General features: G+C 48.5%; 1 protein-coding gene across 1 annotated transcript in view; it reads left to right on the forward strand.

Annotated features, from left to right (window-relative positions):
- LOC115183995 (muscarinic acetylcholine receptor M3-like) overlaps positions 1–15,757 on the forward strand; it is a 119,404-nt gene that overhangs the window by 15,696 nt on the left and 87,951 nt on the right. The gene's annotated exons all lie outside the window — the stretch shown is intronic.

Below are 15,757 nucleotides of genomic sequence, written 5' to 3' on the forward strand. Positions count from 1 at the left end.
GTTTGTTTTATGTGTTTCGTTTTTTTTTTTTGGTTAAGGTTCTATGTTAGTATATTTCTATGTTCGTTCTAGTTTTTCCTATTTCTATGTTTAGTTTATTGGGTTGACCTTTAATTGGAGGCAGCTGTTCCTCGTTGCCTCTAATTGAAGGTCCTATTTAGTAGGGGTGTTTTTCTATGGTTTTTTTGGGGGGGGGTAGTTGTTCCGTGTGTAGCTGTGTGCCTCACAGGACTGTTTTTTCGTTGTTGTTTTTGATTGTTTGTTTTGGTTTTCTTCGAATTAAAGAAGATGAGTATACACATTCCCGCTGCGTTTTGGTCTAATCCTTACGACGAACGTGACACATATATATACAGTAGTGGTATGGCTGACCCCGACAAAAAAATTATATTTGTTGACCGAAAGTCGTCAATCTATTGGACTAAATGTTTAAATGTGTATTTTTCCATATATAGACACACCCCTCTGGATTTGAATGAAATCAATTATATGCATTGAGCTTGTCTGACTCTTTAAGCACATGGTTTGATGAAATAAGACAAATGTCTCAAGAGGAAGCCAGAGATCTAGAGTAAAACAACCTTATCCTGACCCAACTATTCTCCTCCTGCTCCTGCTGGCTTTTGCAGATTCTGCCGTTACTCTCCAGAAGTTTCCGGTGACAGGCTACACGAGGAGTCGGCAACTTTTCACATGTGGAATGCAAATTTATCTTACCGTTTCTAACCATCTGTTATGGTTTTCATATGCAAATTTTTGTGAAACAGCTTCATTTAATTCATAATAACGTCTTCCTATCTCAAAATCATTGTCATGTGATTAATCAAAATTCCATCTAAATGTAAATGATACAAACCTGAGAAGTAACTTCTATTGTCATTGCCAACAAGCCGACATAAAGCCAACCATTAAAAACATTGCCAACAAGCCGACATAAAGCCAACCATTAAAAACATTGCCAACAAGCCGACATAAAGCCAACCATTAAAAACATTGCAGCCTGCAGGTAGAAAATATCCTGATAAAAATAGAAATGTCCTATAAATCACATTATATTAGGGACCCCAGGTAGGATCCTTAATAAATACAACATGGCTACACATGGCCTGTTTGCAACCAACTACATAAACCACATAGCACAGTCAGTAAAACCACAGCACAGCCAGTAAAACCACATAGCTCAGTCAGTAAAACCACATAGCACAGCCAGTAAAACCACATAGCACAGTCAGTAAAACAACATTGCACAGTCAGTAAAACCACATAGCACAGCCAGTAAAACCACATAGCACAGTCAGTAAAACCACATAGCACAGCCAGTAAAACCACATAGCACAGTCAGTAAAACCACATAGCACAGTCAGTAAAACCACATAGCACAGCCAGTAAAACCACATAGCACAGCCAGTAAAACCACATAGCACAGCCAGTAAAACCACATAGCACAGCCAGTAAAACCACATAGCACAGTCAGTAAAACCACATAGCACAGCCAGTAAAACCACATAGCACAGCCAGTAAAACCACATAGCGCAGTCAGTAAAACCACATAGCGCAGTCAGTAAAACCACAGCACAGCCAGTAAAACCACATAGCACAGCCAGTAAAACAGCTTTCAGCAACAACAGACAGGTGCAATACAGTACGCAGAACCCTGCCATTCAAATGGTCCCAATAACTTACAGTTAGTTCATTGATCATGTAGCCTATCATTACTATTGATCATTATCAGTCCTGTTTCTCCAGCTGATATCAGTTATGCTGTAATGGGAAGGACGTCTCAGAAAAGCAGAACATTGTTGATAGCGTTCCACTTGAAATGCCACAGTAGCTGACTTGTAACTGCCCACACAAGGTGCTGTATAGTTGTTTACTTGTTAGAAAACTGTATGTTTTGTCTCATATTTTCCAGACATCATGTGTATGTGTTTCTCTCTGCCCATTAGATTTACTCCAGTGAGTGAGTGAGAGTGAGTGAGAGTGAGTGAGTGAGAGTGAGTGAGAGAGTGAGAGATTCTTTGATTTACATTAAAGGGATAGCTGAGGTATCAGCTGGTAGCCTGACCTCTGGTTCTTAAAGGGATAGCTCAGGTATCAGCTGGTAGCCTGACCTCTGGTTCTTAAAGGGATAGCTCAGGTATCAGCTGGTAGCCTGACCTCTGGTTCTTAAAGGGATAGCTCAGGTATCAGCTGGTAGCCTGACCTCTGGTTCTTAAAGGGATAGCTCAGGTATCAGCTGGTAGCCTGGCCTCTGGTTCTTAAAGGGATAGCTCAGGTATCAGCTGGTAGCCTGACCTCTGGTTCCTAAAGGGATAGCTCAGTTATCAGCTGGTAGCCTGACCTCTGGTTCTTAAAGGGATAGCTCAGGTATCAGCTGGTAGCCTGACCTCTGGTTCTTTATGTGGGGCCCCTTTTCTGGTAGCCTGACCTCTGGTTCTTATTGTGAGGGGCCCATCTCTGGTAGCCTGACCTCTGGTTCTTATTGTGAGGGGCCCTTTCTCTGGTAGCCTGACCTCTGGTTCTTATTGTGAGGGGCCATTTCTCTGGTAGCCTGACCTCTGGTTGGTAATGTGAGGGGCCCATCTCTGGTAGCCTGACCTCTGGTTCTTAATGTGAGGGGCCCTTTCTCTGGTAGCCTGACCTCTAGTTCTTAATGTGAGGGGCCATTTCTCTGGTAGCCTGACCTCTGGTTCTTATTGTGAGGGGCCATTTCTCTGGTAGCCTGACCTCTGGTTCTTATTGTGAGGGGCCATTTCTCTGGTAGCCTGACCTCTGGTTCTTATTGTGAGGGGCCCATCTCTGGTAGCCTGACCTCTGGTTCTTATTGTGAGGGGCCCATCTCTGGTAGCCTGACCTCTGGTTCTTATTGTGAGGGGCCCATCTCTGGTAGCCTGACCTCTGGTTCTTAATGTGATGGGCCATTTCTCTGGTAGCCTGGCCTCTGGTTCTTAAAGGGATAGCTCAGGTATCAGCTGGTAGCCTGACCTCTGGTTCCTAAAGGGATAGCTCAGTTATCAGCTGGTAGCCTGACCTCTGGTTCTTAAAGGGATAGCTCAGGTATCAGCTGGTAGCCTGACCTCTGGTTCTTTATGTGGGGCCCCTTTTCTGGTAGCCTGACCTCTGGTTCTTATTGTGAGGGGCCCATCTCTGGTAGCCTGACCTCTGGTTCTTATTGTGAGGGGCCCTTTCTCTGGTAGCCTGACCTCTGGTTCTTATTGTGAGGGGCCATTTCTCTGGTAGCCTGACCTCTGGTTGGTAATGTGAGGGGCCCATCTCTGGTAGCCTGACCTCTGGTTCTTAATGTGAGGGGCCCTTTCTCTGGTAGCCTGACCTCTAGTTCTTAATGTGAGGGGCCATTTCTCTGGTAGCCTGACCTCTGGTTCTTATTGTGAGGGGCCATTTCTCTGGTAGCCTGACCTCTGGTTCTTATTGTGAGGGGCCATTTCTCTGGTAGCCTGACCTCTGGTTCTTATTGTGAGGGGCCCATCTCTGGTAGCCTGACCTCTGGTTCTTATTGTGAGGGGCCCATCTCTGGTAGCCTGACCTCTGGTTCTTATTGTGAGGGGCCCATCTCTGGTAGCCTGACCTCTGGTTCTTAATGTGATGGGCCATTTCTCTGGTAGCCTGACCTCTGGTTCTTATTGTGAGGGGCCCTTTCTCTGGTAGCCTGACCTCTGGTTCTTAATGTGAGGGGCCATTTCTCTGGTAGCCTGACCTCTAGTTCTTAATGTGATGGGCCCTTTCTCTGGTAGCCTGACTTCTGGTTCTTAATGTGAGGGGCCATTTCTCTGGTAGCCTGACCTCTGATTCTTATTGTGAGAGGCCATTTCTCTGGTAGCCTGACCTCTAGTTCTTAATGTGATGGGCCCTTTCTCTGGTAGCCTGACCTCTGGTTCTTATTGTGACGGGCCCATCTCTGGTAGCCTGACCTCTGGTTCTTATTGTGAGGGGCCCATCTCTGGTAGCCTGACCTCTGGTTCTTATTGTGAGGGGCCCTTTCTCTGGTAGCCTGACTTCTGGTTCTTAATGTGAGGGGCCCATCTCTGGTAGCCTGACCTCTGGTTCTTATTGTGAGGGGCCCATCTATGGTAGCCTGACCTCTGGTTCTTAATGTGATGGGCCATTTCTCTGGTAGCCTGACCTCTGGTTCTTATTGTGAGGGGCCCTTTCTCTGGTAGCCTGACTTCTGGTTCTTAATGTGAGGGGCCATTTCTCTGGTAGCCTGACCTCTAGTTCTTAATGTGAGGGGCCATTTCTCTGGTAGCCTGACCTCTAGTTCTTAATGTGAGGGGCCCTTTCTCTGGTAGCCTGACCTCTGGTTCTTAATGTGAGGGGCCATTTCTCTGGTAGCCTGACCTCTAGTTCTTAATGTGAGGGGCCCTTTCTCTGGTAGCCTGACCTTGGACCAAAATAATCACCTTCTGTTATTCAAATGTTTAGTAATAGTCTCACAAAACGACTCTAACCGGTTGATTTAAACGTGTAGTTATAGTCTCATAAAGAGAATCTAACACTTGATTTAAAACGTTTAGTCTTACAGCACTCAGTCTTACAGCAATCTAAACCAGCTGGATGGCAATCTCTAAAAGTAGTGGTTCCGGAGCAGCATGTGTACACGCTGTGTCTGCGTGGAGTCCGGAGTCGCTAAGGCAACGGGCCTCCCTGCTCTGCTCTGAGAAGATGGGTGGAGGAGCAGACAGGTCGAGAACGGAGAGGAGAAAAAAAAATCGCAAGGAAATCAAGAGATAGCAGTGGCAGCTGTACAGATAACTGATCCCAAATGGGCTTTGACTTCTCAAACACTGTAGAAAGATAACACAATATGATGCCTTATTAATTCAGCCACTTACATAGATTAACTAGCATGTTAAATGTAGGGGTCATGTTCATGCAGAATACATTTTTTTTCCCACACAGAAAACTTTTAAGAAATATCTTGCTGAGTTTTGTAGTAAACACACATCTAAAAATGGCTCTGATTGTAATTTCAGCTCGGCATCAGATACATTTTGTGCTTCAGTTGCACTTCTCCACTCAGATGAGAATTCGCCAATAGCACTCTATCAACAGACAGCTCTCTGACTACTTTACACCAGTACTTTTCTCTGTGTAGCCAGACTACATCTCTCCCGTAAAATGCAAGAATAACTTTAAGGAAAACATTAGGAAATGTAGCTGGCTACGTTCTTTCTATGATAAACATTAGAAATCTGATGGCCATGCTGCTGCTGCTGCTGCTGCTGCTGCAAAAAAGGTGCCTTTTCATTGTAAGCTCATTTAGCTCATTTAGCCTTCCCTGTAGCTCAGTTGGTAGAGCAAGGTGTTTGCAATGCCAGGGTTGTGTGTTCGATTCCCACGGGGGGCCAGTACACAAAAATTAAAAAAAAAATGCATGAAATGAAATGTATGCATTCACTACTGTAAGTCTCTCTGGATAAGAGCGTCTGCTAAATGACTAAAAATGTAAGAAATGTACTTGTGTGGCTGCCAACCAAATTAGCTTTGTACTTCTGTTGTCATCTGATGAAAAGGAAGCTGTTATGTTGCAATAATGTATTTCCTGTGAAGGAAAACTATAGCTGCACGTCTCTGATTACTCTATTGAGGCAAAAAAATGAAAAAACACTGTTGACGTTTAATTTAAAATGTGAGCCAAGTGAAAACACCGCTGGACTCAACCTGCTCCGGTTCTCCCGTTGTGCTATTTACAAACAAACACCTGACTGTCTCAGCTGTTCTGGAGAACTACGATAAGCTTCATAATGTAAATTAAAGTGACCGGTGGGTGAAATGAGGAACGTGATCTGCTTTATCTCCTAACGTTTTGTACCACTTGACATGCGGGTATTTATTTTAAAAAAGCAGCTACAAATATTAAAATCTATTGAAAAACTTTAAAAGAAATAGTTTCAACGGTATTGATGGTATTGAAAAACCATCCAGTGGATATGTCCAAATACCCCGGAATACGCTATACACACAGTATACAGCCCAAGACCCCGGTATAGGGTATATACATGTAACAGTGTAGGTTCCGTCCCTCTCTTCGCCCCAACCTGGGATTGAACCAGGGACCCTCTGCACACATCAACAACTGACACCCCACAAAGCATCGTTACCCATCGCGCCACAAAAGCTGCGGCCCTTGCAACGCAAAGGGAAACCCTACTTCAAGTCTCAGAGCGAGTGACGTCACTGATTGAAAGGCTATTAGCGCGCACCACCGCTAACTAACTAGCCATTTTTCATCCGTTACATATACGGTGTACAGCCCAAGACCCCGGTATACGGTATACAGCCCAATCCCCTGGTATATGGTATATGGTGTACAGCCCAATCCCCTGGTATATGGTATATGGTGTACAGCCCAATCCCCTGGTATATGTTATATGGTGTACAGCCCAATCCCCTGGTATATGGTATATGGTGTACAGCCCAATCCCCTGGTATATGGTATATGGTGTACAGCCCAATCCCCTGGTATATGGTATATGGTGTACAGCCCAATCCCCTGGTATATGGTATATGGTGTACAGCCCAATCCCCTGTTATATGTAATATGGTATATGGTGTACAGCCCAATCCCCTGGTATATGTAATATGGTATATGGTGTACAGCCCAATCCCCTGGTATATGTTATATGGTAAATGGTGTACAGCCCAATCCCCTGGTATATGGTATATGGTGTACAGCCCAATCCCCTGGTATATGTTATATCAAATCAAATCAAAATCAAATCAAATTTATTTATATAGCCCTTCGTACATCAGCTGAAATCTCAAAGTGCTGTACAGAAACCCAGCCTAAAACCCCAAACAGCAAGCAATGCATGTGAAAGAAGCACGGTGGCTGGGAAAAACTCCCTAGGAAAAACTCCTGAGAAAGGCCAAAAACCTAGGAAGAAACCTAGAGAGGAACCAGGCTATGAGGGGTGGCCAGTCCTCTTCTGGCTGTGCCGGGTGGATATTATAACAGAACATGGTAAAGATGTTAAAATGTTCGTAAATGACCAGCATGGTCAAATAATAATAATCATAGTAATTGTCGAGGGTGCAACAAGCACGTCCGGTGAACAGGTCAGGGTTCCGTAGCCGCAGGCAGAACAGTTGAAACTGGAGCAGCAGCATGGCCAGGTGGACTGGGGACAGCAAGGAGTCATCATGCCAGGTAGTCCTGAGGCATGGTCCTAGGGCTCAGGTCCTCCGAGAGAAAGAAAGAGAGAAAGAGAGAATTAGAGAGAGCATATTTACATTCACACAGGACACCGGATAAGACAAGAGAATACTCCAGATGTAACAGACTGACCCTAGCCCCCCGACACATAAACTACTGCAGCATAAATACTGGAGGCTGAGACAGGAGGGATCAGAAGACACTGTGGCCCCATCCGATGATACCCCCGGACAGGGCCATTATGGTATATGGTGTACAGCCCAATCCCCTGGTATAAATCAAATCAAATCCAATTTATTTATATAGCCCTTCGTACATCAGCTGAAATCTCAAAGTGCTGTACAGAAACCCAGCCTAAAACCCCAAACAGCAAGCAATGCATGTGAAAGAAGCACGGTGGCTGGGAAAAACTCCCTAGGAAAAACTCCTGAGAAAGGCCAAAAACCTAGGAAGAAACCTAGAGAGGAACCAGGCTATGAGGGGTGGCCAGTCCTCTTCTGGCTGTGCCGGGTGGATATTATAACAGAACATGGTCAAGATGTTAAAATGTTCGTAAATGACCAGCATGGTCAAATAATAATAATCATAGTAATTGTCGAGGGTGCAACAAGCACGTCCGGTGAACAGGTCAGGGTTCCGTAGCCGCAGGCAGAACAGTTGAAACTGGAGCAGCAGCATGGCCAGGTGGACTGGGGACAGCAAGGAGTCATCATGCCAGGTAGTCCTAGGGCTCAGGTCCTCCGAGAGAAAGAAAGAAAGAGAGAATTAGAGAGAGCATATTTACATTCACACAGGACACCGGATAAGACAAGAGAATACTCCAGATGTAACAGACTGACCCTAGCCCCCCGACACATAAACTACTGCAGCATAAATACTGGAGGCTGAGACAGGAGGGATCAGAAGACACTGTGGCCCCATCCGATGATACCCCCGGACAGGGCCAAACAGGCAGGATATAACCCCACCCACTTTGCCAAAGCACAGCCCCCACACCACTAGAGGGATATCTACAACCACCAACTTACCGTCCGAAGACAAGGCCGAGTATAGCCCACAAAGATGTCCGCCACGGCACAACCCAAGGGGGGGGCGCCAACCCAGACAGGAAGACCACGTCAGTGGCTCAACCTACTCAAGTGACGCACCCCTCCCATGGACGGCATGGAAGAACACCAGTAAGTCAGTGACTCAGCCCCTGTAAAAGGGTTAGAGGCAGAGAATCCCAGTGGGAAGAGGGGAACCGACAAGGCAGAGACAGCAAGGGCGGTTCGTTGCTCCAGCCTTTCCGTTCACCTTCACACTCCTGGGCCAGACTATACTTAATCATAGGACCTACTGAAGAGATAAGTCTTCAGTAAAGACTTAAAGGTTGAGACTGAGTCTGCGTCTCTCACATGGGTAGGCAGACCATTCCATAAAAATGGAGCTCTATAGGAGAAAGCCCTACCTCCAGCCGTTTGCTTAGAAATTCTAGGGACAATTAGGAGGCCTGCGTCTTGTGACCGTAGCGTACGTGTAGGTATGTACGGCAGGACCAAATCGGAAAGATAGGTAGGAGCAAGCCCATGTAATGCTTTGTAGGTTAGCAGTAAAACCTTGAAATCAGCCCTTGCCTTAACAGGAAGCCAGTGTAGGGAAGCTAGCACTGGAGTAATATGATCAAATTTTTTGGTTCTAGTCAGGATTCTAGCAGCCGTATTTAGCACTAACTGAAGTTTGTTTAGTGCTTTATCCGGGTAGCCGGAAAGTAGAGCATTGCAGTAGTCGAGCCTAGAAGTAACAAAAGCATGGATTAATTTTTCTGCGTCATTTTTGGACAGAAAGTTTCTGATTTTTGCAATGTTACGTAGATGGAAAAAAGCTGTCCTTGAAGCAGTCTTGATATGTTCTTCAAAAGAGAGATCAGGGTCCAGAGTAACGCCGAGGTCCTTCACAGTTTTATTTGAGACGACTGTACAACCATCCAGATTAATTTTCAGATTCAACAGAAGATCTCTTTGTTTCTTGGGACCTAGGACAAGCATCTCTGTTTTGTCCGAGTTTAAAAGTAGAAAATTTGCAGCCATCCACTTCCTTATGTCTGAAACACAGGCTTCTAGCGAGGGCAATTTTGGGGCTTCACCATGTTTCATTGAAATGTACAGCTGTGTGTCGTCCGCATAGCAGTGAAATTTAACATTATGTTTTCGAATGACATCCCCAAGAGGTAAAATATATAGTGAAAACAATAGTGGTCCTAGAACGGAACCTTGAGGAACACCGAAATTTACAATTGATTTGTCAGAGGACGAACCATTCACAGAGACAAACTGATATCTTTCCGACAGATAAGATCTAAACCAGGCCAGAACTTGTCCATGTAGACCAATTTGGGTTTCCAATCTCTCCAAAAGAATGTGGTGATCGATGGTATCAAAAGCGGCACTAAGATCTAGGAGCATGAGGACAGATGCAGAGCCTCGGTCTGACGTCATTAAAAGGTCATTTACCACCTTCACAAGTGCAGTCTCAGTGCTATGATGGGGTCTAAAACCAGACTGAAGCGTTTCGTATACATTGTTTGTCTTCAGGAAGGCAGTGAGTTGCTGCGCAACAACTTTTTCTAAAATTTTTGAGAGGAATGGAAGATTCGATATAGGCCGATAGTTTTTTATAATTTCTGGGTCAAGATTCGGCTTTTTCAAGAGAGGCTTTATTACTGCCACTTTTAGTGAGCTTGGTACACATCCGGTGGATAGAGAGCCGTTTATTATGTTCAACATAGGAGGGCCAAGCACAGGAAGCAGCTCTTTCAGTAGTTTAGTTGGAATAGGGTCCAGTATGCAGCTTGAGGGTTTGGAGGCCATGATTATTTTCATCATTGTGTCAAGAGATATAGTACTAAAACACTTTAGTATCTCCCTTGAGCCAAGGTCCTGGCAGAGTTGTGCAGACTCTGGACAATGAAGCCCTGGAGGAATACCCAGATTTAAAGAGGAGTCCGTAATTTGCTTTCTAATGATCATGATCTTTTCCTCAAAAAAGTTCATAAATGTATTACTGCTGAAGTGAAAGCCATCCTCCATTTGCGAATGCTGCTTTTTAGTTAGCTTTGCGACAGTGTCAAAAAGAAATTTCGGATTGTTCTTATTTTCCTCAATTAAGTTGGAAAAATAGGATGATCGTGCAGCAGTGAGGGCTCTTCGATACTGCACGGTACTGTCTTTCCAAGCTAGTCGGAAGACTTCCAGTTTAGTGTGGCGCCATTTCCGTTCCAATTTTCTGGAAGCTTGCTTCAGAGCTCGTGTATTTTCTGTATACCAGGGAGCTAGTTTCTTATGACAGATGTTTTTAATTTTTAGGGGTGCAACTGCATCTAGGGTATTGCGCAAGGTTGAATTGAGTTCCTCGGTTAGGTGGTTAACTGATTCTTGTCCTCTGACGTCCTTGGGTAGGCAGAGGGAGTCTGGAAGGGCATCAAGGAATCTTTGGGTTGTCTGAGAATTTATAGCACGACTTTTAATCTTCCTTGGTTGGGGTCTGAGCAGATTATTTGTTGCAATTGTAAACGCAATAAAATGGTGGTCCGATAATCCAGGATTATGAGGAAAAACATTAAGATCCACAACATTTATTCCATGGGACAAAACTAGGTCCAGAGTATGACTGTGGCAGTGAGTAGGTCCAGAGACATGTTGGACAAAACCCACTGAGTCGATGATGGCTCCGAAAGCCTTTTGGAGTGGGTCTGTGGACTTTTCCATGTGAATGTTAAAGTCACCAAAAATTAGAATATTATCTGCTATGACTACAAGATCCGATAGGAATTCAGGGAACTCAGTAAGGAACACTGCATATGGCCCAGGAGGCCTGTAAACAGTAGCTATAAAAAGTGATTGAGTAGGCTGCATAGATTTCATGACTAGAAGCTCAAAAGACGAAAACGTCATTGTTTTTTATGTTATATGGTATATGGTGTACAGCCCAATCCCCTGGTATATGGTATATGGTATATGGTGTACAGCCCAATCCCCTGGTATATGGTATATGGTGTACAGCCCAATCCCCTGGTATATGTTATATGGTATATGGTGTACAGCCCAATCCCCTGGTATATGTAATATGGTATATGGTGTACAGCCCAATCCCCTGGTATATGTAATATGGTATATGGTGTACAGCGCAATCCCCTGGTATATGGTATATGGTGTACAGCCCAATCCCCTGGTATATGGTATATGGTGTACAGCCCAATCCCCTGGTATATGGTATATGTGTCAGATGATTCTAGGAGTGGTGGTTGGAGTCAGGCGCAGAGAGCAGAGGTAAAGTATACAGTCTTTATTTTCTCCGGCAACAAACTGGTCACGCCAAAACAGAAGGGCGCGTAATACTAATGACCAACCCAACACAGGGCAAAACGGTCCGAAGAGAGAAAATAAGACGTCAGCCAGCACAAAACACCAAAACACAAAAACATCCAAAATACAACTAGCGAAGCAACTACATTCACAGGCCCACCATCCTGAGTGGACAACAAACAATCCCGCACAAAAATCCCAACTGAAAACACACATTAAATAAGTCCCCACTAATGACATACACAAAACAGGTGCGGAACAGACAGACAAACTAAACGAAACTGAAACAACGATCGGTGGCAGCTAATAGGCCGGCGACGACGACCGGCGAGCGCCGCCCGACCGAGGAGGGGCGCCACTTTCGTTGGATCCTGTGACAGTACCCCTCCCCTGACGCGCGGCTCCAGCCGCGCGCCGACGCCGGCCTCGGGGACGGCCCGGAGGGCGAGGCGCCGGCCGATCCGGTCGGCGACGGTGGAAGTCCAACAGCATAGGGGGGTCCAGAACGTCCGCCGCCGGAACCCAGCACCTCTCCTCCGGACCGTACCCCTCCCAGTCCACGAGGTACTGCAGGCCCCCTACCCGACGTCGGGAGTCCAGGATGGCTCGGACTGTGTACGCCGGGCTCCCCCCGATGTCCAGGGGGGGCGGGGGGGCCTCCAGCACCTCACTGTCCTGCAGCGGACCAGCTACCACCGGCCTGAGGAGAGACACATGAAACGAGGGGTTAATACGGTAATACGAAGGAAGTTGCAACCTGTAACACACCTCGTTTATCCTCCTCAGGACTTTGAACGGCCCCACAAACCGCGGACCCAGCTTCCGGCAGGGCAGGCGGAGAGGCAGGTTCCGGGTCGAGAGCCAGACTCTATCCCCCGGGTTAAACACGGGGGCGTCACTGCGGTGGCGGTCAGCGCTCTCCTTGTGTCGTTCGCTCGCCCTCCTTAAACATTCCTGGACCGCGTTCCAGGTCTCCTGAGAGCGCTTGACCCATGCTTCCACCGCAGGAGCCTCCGTCTGGCTCTGTTGCCATGGCACCAGGACCGGCTGATACCCCAGCACCACCTGGAAGGGTGACAGATTAGTGGAGGAGTGGCGCTGAGAGTTCTGGGCCATCTCGGCCCATGGCACGAACTGCGCCCACTCCCCTGGCCGGTCCTGGCAATATGACCGCAGGAACCTGCCCACATCCTGGTTGATGCGCTCTACCTGCCCATTACTCTCGGGGTGGAATCCCGAGGTCAGGCTGACCGAGACCCCCAGCCTCTCCATAAACGATTTCCATACCCTGGACGTAAACTGGGGACCTCGATCAGATACGATGTCCTCGGGCACCCCATAGTGCCGGAAGACGTGAGTGAACAGGGCCTCCGCGGTCTGCAGGGCCGTAGGAAGACCGGGCAAAGGGAGCAGACGGCAGGACTTAGAGAACCTGTCCACAACGACCAGGATCGCCGTGTTCCCCTGAGACGGCGGGAGATCCGTAAGGAAATCCACCGAGAGGTGAGTCCATGGCCGCTGTGGAACAGGGAGGGGCTGTAATTTCCCTCGAGGTAGGTGCCTAGGAGCCTTACACTGAGCGCATACTGAACAGGACGAGACATAACGCCGGACATCCTCAGCCAAGGTGGGCCACCAGTACCTCCCCTTCAGGCCCCGCACTGTCCGTTCCACCCCAGGATGACCCGAGGAGGGTAGAGTATGGGACCATCGGATCAGGCGATCGCGAACATCAAGCGGAACGTATTTCAGGCCCACGGGACACTGCGACGGAGTAGGTTCTGACCGAACCGCCCGCTCGATGTCCGCATCCACCTCCCATACCACCGGTGCCACCAGACAGGAGGCGGGAAGTATGGGAGTAGGATCGATGGTCCGCTCCTCGGTGTCGTAGAGACGCGACAGTGCGTCAGCCTTCCGGTTCCGGGAACCTGGAATGTACGAGAGAGTGAAGTTAAACCTCGTGAAAAACATGGCCCACCTCGCCTGACGGGGATTAAGCCTCCTCGCTGCCCGAATATACTCCAGGTTACGGTGGTCGGTCCAGATGAGAAAAGGGTGACGTGCCCCCTCAAGCCAATGTCTCCACACCGTCAAAGCCCTGACCACGGCTAACAGCTCCCGGTCCCCCACATCATAATTGCGCTCCGCCGGGCTCAGCTTCTTAGAAAAGAACGCGCATGGGCGGAGCTTCGGAGGAACGCCCGAACGCTGCGACAGCACAGCTCCTACCCCAGCCTCGGACGCGTCCACCTCCACTATGAATGGCAAAGAGGGGTCCGGATGCGCTAGGACAGGTGCATTGGTAAACAGAACCTTCAGACGATGAAAGGCTCTGTCCGCCTCTGCTGACCATCGTAGCCGCACCGGCCCCCCCTTCATCAGTGAGGTAATGGGAGCTGCTACCTGGCCAAAACCCCGGATAAACCTCCGATAATAATTAGCGAACCCCAAGAACCGCTGCACCTCCTTCACAGTGGCTGGGGTTGGCCAATTACGCACAGCCGTTACGCGGTCACACTCCACCTCCACCCCCGAGGTGGAAATGCGATATCCTAGAAATGAGACGGCTCTTTTGAAGAACTCACATTTCTCAGCCTTGACGTATAGGTTATGCTCCAGCAGCCGCCCAAGCACTTTACGCACCAGGGACACATGCTCGGCGCGTGTGGCGGAGCAGATCAGAATGTCATCGATGTACACCACCACACCCTGCCCGAGCATGTCCCTAAGGACTTCGTCTACAAAGGATTGGAAGACGGCGGGAGCATTCTTTAACCCATACGGCATGACGAGGTACTCATAATGGCCAGATGTGGTACTAAATGCGGTTTTCCACTCGTCTCCCTCTCGGATACGCACCAAGTTATACGCACTCCTGAGATCCAATTTCGTGAAGAAGCGCGCCCCGTGAAATGACTCCACTGCCGTAGCAATGAGAGGTAGCGGGTAACTGAAACCCACTGTGATAGCATTTAGACCTCTATAGTCAATGCACGGGCGCAGACCTCCCTCCTTTTTCTTCACGAAAAAGAAGCTCGAGGAGACGGGGGATTTAGAGGGCCGAATGTATCCCTGTCTCAAGGACTCAGTGACGTATGTATCCATAGCCACTGTTTCCTCCTGAGACAGAGGATACACGTGACTCCTAGGAAGAACCGCGTCAGCCTGGAGGTTTATCGCACAATCTCCCTGTCGATGGGGGGGTAATTGAGTCGCCTTCGTCTTACTGAAGGCGATAGCCAAATCGGCATACTCTGAGGGAATGTGCACGGTGGAGACTTGGTCTGGACTCTCCACCGTAGTCGCACCGATGGAAACTCCTATGCACCTACCTGAGCACTCCCTCGACCACCCCGTAAGAGCCCTCTGTCTCCACGAAATCTGGGGGTTGTGAGTGGCTAGCCAGGGGATTCCCAGTACCACCGGAAACGCTGGGGAGTCAATGATGAACAGGCTGAGACGCTCCACATGACCCCCCCACGTCTGCATAACCAGTGGCACTGTGACCTCCCCTACTTGGCCTGACCCTAGCGGTCGACTATCTAGGGCGTGCACGGGGAAGGGGTGGTCCAGCTGAACCAGGGGGATCCCTAACCTCTTCGCTAACCCATGGTCCATAAAACTCCCAGCTGCACCTGAATCGACTAGCGCCTTATACTGGAAGTGAGGGGAAAAATTAGGGAAACAAACGGAGGTGTACAAGTGATCGACAGGGGGCTCTGGGTGTGGCTGGTGCGGACTCACCTGGGGGGCCGAAGCGGTGCTCTGCCTGCCCTCCGAACTCCCGGAGGGACCTCTCCAGCACCGGTCCACAGTGTGTCCTCTGTGTCCACATCGGGTGCAAGAGAGACCCCTCCCTCCGGTCCTCCTCGGTGCAGCCCCCCCTATCTCCATGGGCTGTGGAGTGGGAGGACTGGTAGGCGGAACGAACAGGCCCCGACTGGAACGTCCCCGGGCAGCTAGCAGGTTGTCCAATCTGATGGACAAATCCACCAGTTGGTCCAGAGTGGAGGTGTTGTCCCTACATGCCAGCTCCCGGCGGACGTCCTCGCGAAGGCTACACCTATAGTGGTCTATCAGGGCCCGCTCGTTCCACCCCGATCCAGCGGCGAGAGTCCGGAATTCCAATGCGAAATCCTGAGCGGTCCTCGTCTCCTGCCTCAAATGGAATAGTAGCTCACCCGCCGCCCTGCCCTCCGGGGGATGATCGAAAACCGCCCGGAAGCGGCGGGTGAAC

The sequence above is a fragment of the Salmo trutta genome, unplaced genomic scaffold, assembly GCF_901001165.1.
Source record: "Salmo trutta unplaced genomic scaffold, fSalTru1.1, whole genome shotgun sequence".
Taxonomy (NCBI): domain Eukaryota; kingdom Metazoa; phylum Chordata; class Actinopteri; order Salmoniformes; family Salmonidae; genus Salmo; species Salmo trutta.